This window comes from Dermacentor andersoni, chromosome 7 (assembly GCF_023375885.2).
Source record: "Dermacentor andersoni chromosome 7, qqDerAnde1_hic_scaffold, whole genome shotgun sequence".
NCBI lineage: Eukaryota > Metazoa > Arthropoda > Arachnida > Ixodida > Ixodidae > Dermacentor > Dermacentor andersoni.
In genome coordinates, this window is record NC_092820.1 from 30,051,104 (window position 1) to 30,057,415 (window position 6,312).

A 6,312-nucleotide genomic window follows, 5' to 3' on the forward strand; every position below is an offset into this window, starting at 1 on the left:
TGCAGCAGTGAGGCTCGCCAAGTGGTGGGAAGGGGTGTTAGCATAGTGCCTGAGATGCCTACGCATTGTCTCAACGGTAATGTGCGTCGTGATGACTAGGTTGAGGTACCGAGGTCTGTTGAGGTCGCAGAAGATAACATGGCGGACGAGCAGACGCCTGCTCCGTAAAAGAGCGCCCTATTCTCGACAGTGCGGATTCAGGGCAAAGTCGGTGCCGAGCTTAAAGCAATGATGGTGACACTGCAAGAAAGTGTAAACCAGGTCATTAGTAGCCTGGAGCGGATAAAATTGCGGGGGCATATCACGTATCAGAGAATAGGAAAAATTGAAAATATTTCTAGACGATACGGTGGTCCCTGCTATGGAGCGGGAGTGCACTCGGCCGCTAGCTCAGCAAGGTAAGTCGCCGAGTAGACTTGAGCTCAAAACTAGTTCACCGAATTTCCGTGGTCAAGATGACTCTATTAAATAGTTCATTTACTATTTGGCAGTGGAATTGTAGGCGGTTCAATCATAAGAAGGCGTCTCTGCAGCAGTTTGTTAGAACGCATGGTGTGAAACCTCAAGTTATCATGTTACAGGGAACACTGACGGTTAACGTGACCTACACGGATTTCAAAGCGGAAGTTAAGGATAATTTACAGGGCAGAGGACTCGCTACTCTCATTAATAGGAGATTGGCGTATATTAGACATGATCTTCACATGGCGGATTGCAAAATTGAATATATTATGGTGGAGGTAATTTTAGTTCGGCAAAGGTCATGTCAGAGGAGCGTTTACCTGCTTAACCTGTACAGTAGCCCCCGGGACACGAAGCAGAGTTTCAAATCTCTCTTGGCCAAGGCAACCGATCTGGCTAAGGATGCGCCGTTGCTTATTGGAGGGGACTTCAATGCACCCTATCATGTGTGGAAGTATGTTTATAGCACTATTAAAGGGTAGAGACTATGACAGCAGGCACTAGACTTGAATTTAACTCTGATTATAGACCCTTCGTATCCCACCAGATGTGGCACGTCGACATGTAGAGATTCGACATCTGATATCACCTTTGTTCGAGGGGTGGTGGATTCGTCCTGATCCAATTTTAATATAGATTTTGGTAGCGATCATTACATATGATTACTCTGGTAGTGGCTAATAAAGAGGAGTGCACATTCAGGATGGTTGACTGGGATGTCTTTAGGGAATGAAGAACGCAGAGAATCGAAGATGAGGGAAATGAGTTGACCTTGGAACAGTAGACTAGTCAGCTTAAGATTGACGATGAGGCGTCCACTAAAGAGATTGTGACCGATTTTGGCACGGAACACACGGATAGTTGCCTGGCGCATTTGTTGGAAGCGAAGCAGTTGATGTTAGCGAGATGGAAGGCTCAGAGATTGAATAGAAGGCTCAGAAAGCGTATAGCAGTGGTTATTGAGGAAAATGAAGACCATTGTCGGGTACTGTGCAAGCAGCAATAAGATGAATTATGCAATTATATTGATGGTCGCATTAAGAGGGGGGGCACCTGGAGTTTTCTCAGACATTTAATAGATGAGACAAACACTAAATCTAATCAGACGACTGTGATTGGTAAGACGGTCCATCAGGCTTGTCGGGACTCTATGGAGCAGGAGTTGCTGAAGGATTTGGCTGCGAGATACCTTCCGTTAGAGACCTGGCACGATACACCTGGCGTGATTTTGGAATATAGTGGGGACGAACATGCAGCTATGGATGAAGAATTGCTGAAAGTGATATAAGGATGGCGCTGCAGAATCTTAATGGTCGAGCGGCATCAGGGCCGGATGGCATTACGAATAAAATGTTATGGAATTTAGACGACGGGTCAATTGAGTTCCTTACGCGGGAGATCAATAGCTGGTGGAAGGAAGGCTCTTACCCGGAAGACAGAAACTTGCAAATACTGTTCTTATACCCTAACCGGGGAAGGCCATAGGGCTTGAAAATCTCAGACCCATTTCCCTGACATTGTGTTTGGGGAAAGTCGCTGAGCATGTCATCTTAAATAGGCTTACGCGTTATGTTGAGTGCAATGGGGTCTTTCCGCACTCGATGATAAGTTTCGGCCCGGCCTCTCTACTCAGTTGCTATGACCAGGATTAAGCATCAGCTCCTTGACCGGCGGACAAGGGATACTAAGGTACTAATTGGACTTGATGTGGAAAAAAGCTTTCGATAAAATCCGACATTCCTTCATTCTACGCGTGCTATCGCAGTTGAATATGGGACAGCGGCTTTTCCATTTTGTGAAGGCTTTCCTTATAGATAGAAGGACATGTCTCAGGTTTGGGGAGATAAAGTCGGAAGTCTTGAAATTGGGTTACTGTGGTACTCCACAGGGATCCGTACTCTCGCCTATGTTATTCAATCTGGCGATGTCGAAGTTGACACATACAATGGACACTGTCCAGGATATTGGCTATTCTATCTACGCGGATGACGTTACTATATGGAGTGTCGGTGGTTGTGATGGAGAGAGCTTGAGGCTAGGCTGCAGAAGTTGGTAACGTTTACGGAGGAGTATTTGGCTCTCATGGGGCTCATGTGCTCCAACAAAAAGTCACGAGTTGTTGATCTTCAAATCTAAGAAGCTGGATCGTAGGCCGAAAGGTTAGGTACCGGATGTTGAGCCTTGCATTAGAATCCATACTAGGGAAGGGTCGTTGATATGCAAAGTTGAAGCAATCAGGGTCCTGGGTTTTGTACTTGAAGCGAATGGACCCAACATTAGAATCATTCAGCGTATTACCAAGAAGACGGAGGAGGCCATAAGAGTGATAAGAAGGATCTCTAATAGGCATAGAGGTTTAGGTGAAGGTGCGATGCACTTAGTTCATGCATTTATTATGTGTCATTTCTCGTATGTAGCAGCTATGCTAAATTGGAATAGGGGGGAGAAAAATAAATTGGAAGCATTAATCAAAAAAGCCATCAAGGCTGCACTTGGTCTGCCTGTGACCACGTCAAACGATATGTTATTACGACTGGGTTTGCATAATACTTTAGATGAAACTGCCGATGCTCAGCGCATGGTACAGAGGGAGCGGTTGCTAGGTTCACCAGCGGGTAGGTATATTTTAGAGTAAATTGAAGAATCGGTGGCAGTGTCGCACGATAGCGCGCTCCTACACGAGTTGAACGTGAGCCTTAGGGCAAATATCATGGTTCGTCCGTTTCCGCGGGATGTGCACCCCGTGCACAATGTATGGAGGCGGGTCGCGAGAGCTAGGGTTTTGTTGCGAGAGACAAAGGATCAGGAGGAAAAGTCTGCGTTTGTTGACGCCGCATGGATTAACGGGGAAAATGATTATTTCGTGGTGGTGGTGGTATAGGGAAAGAGAGCGTTAGAAATGCCGCTTCCATTTATACCAAAGATCCGGGGGTTGCTGAACAGGTGGCTATTGCTCTAGCACTAATTGATACAAGAAGAGTTTCTGTGTTTAGTGACTCGTGATCTGCGATTAAAGCCTTCTCGAGAGGACTTGTTGCGGAACCGGCTAATAGACTGTGGCAGGGTAGGGATATCACTTCGCATACAGTTACTTGGTTCCCGGCGCACATGGGGACAGTGGAGGGAGCTCTGCGTAACCTCAACGAGGTGGCGCACAGAAAGGCACGAGGATTAGTGTGCCGTGTACTCCCTGAAGGGGCTGGATCTCCCGCTCCTGAGTACAGGGACCAACTGTTAACGTCCAACGAGATCACCAAGCACTAGTACTTAAGGCTCAGGCCATTCCCCCTGCCACATACTAAGTTAAATAGGCCACAGGCGGTTACATTAAGGCTTCTGCAGACGCGAACGTACCCTAACCAGGTCATCATGAATAAAATTAATCCGGACTGCGGGGTTTCAGTCTATTGTAGTAAGTGTGGGGGCTTGCTCGATTTAGAACACAAGCTTTGGCGCTGCTTGGCGTTGGCTGGTGATGGTTCTAGACGTGAACAGTGGTGGCAACGGATGCTGCACAGTGAAGTGCTGGCGGACCAACTCAGGGCTGCCCAGAGGGTCCGTGTGACGGCAGAGGGGCTCGGCCTCTCGGTCCCGACGTGGGAGCGGCTCGCATCAGTCTCAGACTGATCCCTCAGGAGCTAAATAATGTTCTGCATACCATACAGAGGTGACACTGAATATTGAACAAAGGCACGAACTCATTTTCCGTGATTTTCGTATACATTCGCGCGGGCAACCGGACCGCTGCCCCGAGGTGCCTGAGGAAATTACACACGCGTGACGTTTCGATGAGACCGCCACTACGGGAGGGCAGACAAAGAGAGGGCAGTGCGAACGTAGACATGGCCGACGCGGGTCAAAGTGTAGGTTATGTTAATATCAGCTTAATACCTGATACAGATTCTATTTGGACACAAAATTAATAAACAGATTTTTGCAAGTTGGTGGAGTGCTTGAAGCCTGCTCCAACTTCGCCGCGGATCGGCCTGGTAGTGTACTATCTCCGGCGTCAGCCCACGGTTTTTTTTTTGCATGCAGAAAAAAAAAGCACTTAGCCCTAACTATAAACAACTCCACTGTAATGCAGTGGCTGACATCCAACCTATGCAAGAAGGAGGTCTTCGTCGTGTCTTGCGGTCGTAGGCAGATATCCTGAAAATTATCCATTAGCCCAAACCAGAGTTTTTAAACATAACATCTTTACCAGTGGTGCGAAACCCATTCACTGGCGCCGTTATCACATTTGTGTTCTGGGGCACGGCACAACTTCAAAAGAAGTCGTGAAGTTGTTGGCGTTGAAAGTGATTTCATCCTCTTCTCGATGGGCAACTCCTGTTTGCTGTTCAAGAAAAATGACAATACCTGATGATTTCATGTTAACATATTTAACCTCACAAAAATGTAACTATGAAAGACGTTTGTCTGATGTATGAGCGATGCGCTCGAGTGTCTTCACGGCGTCAAATATTTATCTTCTATGGAACTTCGGTTGCTCTATTGGCAGATTGATTCTTAGCCACTAACAGAGGAAAAAGCGTATTTGTTGCTCCGGATGGCCTCTGTCAATTTAATTCATGCCTTTCGGTACTTGCGATACGGCGGTCACATTCGAGCGAAAGATGAGTTCTCTTCGTCGCGGTTTCTAATGGTTAACCTTGCTGCGCTAAGCTACATTTTGAATGTGTCACTTTCGCGTCGTAGTAGCGTCCCTAATGTTTGCCGAAAAATTTTTTTTGCATATAGCGGAGGCAGTTACTACACGCTTTGACAGGTTTAGAATGGAGAGTCGACTCACGTTTTTGTGCAGTAAAAGCAGTTTTCCAGAGTGGCAGTGGTGGCACTCCAGTCGGGCAGGCATCTTACTTTAAATGTCGACGCCAGGCAAGGTAACTGGATTTCCCAGAAGCGGGGGACAAGGTATAGTGACAGACGGTCGCTACACTCTAAAAAGCACAAAAATAACCGCAGACCCTGGGAGAACAGTCATGCGTGTATCACCTTAAAAAAACGTTTTATAGTACTTTCCACGGGCGGAACATTTCTTCACAAATATCCCTTCTTTTTTGGAGTGAAAAGTACCCGTATGCAGGCCTCGCGCCTGCGGCTGCGTTCCCTTCAAAACAGCTGCGATGATAGACCTACAGAGGCGTCCCTACAAGCAGCACACGGAGCACACAGCGTTCATATATTTGAGAGCAATTATTGAACAATAAAAGAAAATCATGAAGCTCTTACGGCCGCCTCCACTGTAACTTCCAGTAATTAGACAATGGTGATTTCCAAAAAGCACTGGCTGTTGATTGGCTCCTTTGAAATCAAGCCACCTGTAAAAATCTGCGGAAAAAAAAGAACTAGTGTTTAAGCTCCATGAACTAGACACTGGGTTATAACATAAGAAGACAAAAACCCTGACACAAAGGAGAACATAGGAGAAATTACTTGTGCTTAGTAAATGAACTAAAGAAACGATAAATAAATGAGAATGAAAGTGGATGATCAAACAACTTACCGCAGGTCGCGAACGATCGCACAACCTTTGCTCCGCAGTGGCTGCTCTGAAAAACATGCGAAGGATGTGGGATTGTTCCCTATCTGCGGCAAGCTTTTTTTATCCAGCTTCAATTCTATTTTTTTCATATTTCTTTATTTCAATTAGTAAGTACAAGTAATATCCCCTGTGTTGTCCTTTATGTCTTTGTTAGTTGGTTTCCTACTATATATATATATATATATATATATATATATATATATATATAGAGAGAGAGAGAGAGAGAGAGAGAGAGAGAGAGAGAGGTCAGACACTCTGCGGTTTGCCCCCCCCCCCCTTCTAGAAAAAGTCGGTACGCCACT

At 46.1% G+C, this 6,312-nt stretch overlaps 1 long non-coding RNA gene and 1 pseudogene across 1 annotated transcript in view; one reads left to right on the forward strand and one right to left on the reverse strand.

Moving 5' to 3' along the window:
* The window catches only part of LOC129385904 (uncharacterized), a 57,023-nt gene extending 51,014 nt beyond the window's left edge, over nucleotides 1-6,009 (reverse strand). Inside the window, exons 1-2 of the long non-coding RNA XR_008613387.1 lie at nucleotides 5,972-6,009; nucleotides 5,698-5,796 (exon numbers count right to left, since the gene is read on the reverse strand). This is a non-coding gene — a long non-coding RNA (uncharacterized lncRNA). The remainder of the gene's footprint in view (nucleotides 1-5,697; nucleotides 5,797-5,971) is intronic.
* LOC126535449 (U2 spliceosomal RNA) lies at nucleotides 4,305-4,485 on the forward strand (annotated as a pseudogene).
* Nucleotides 6,010-6,312: the final 303 nt, after the last annotated feature.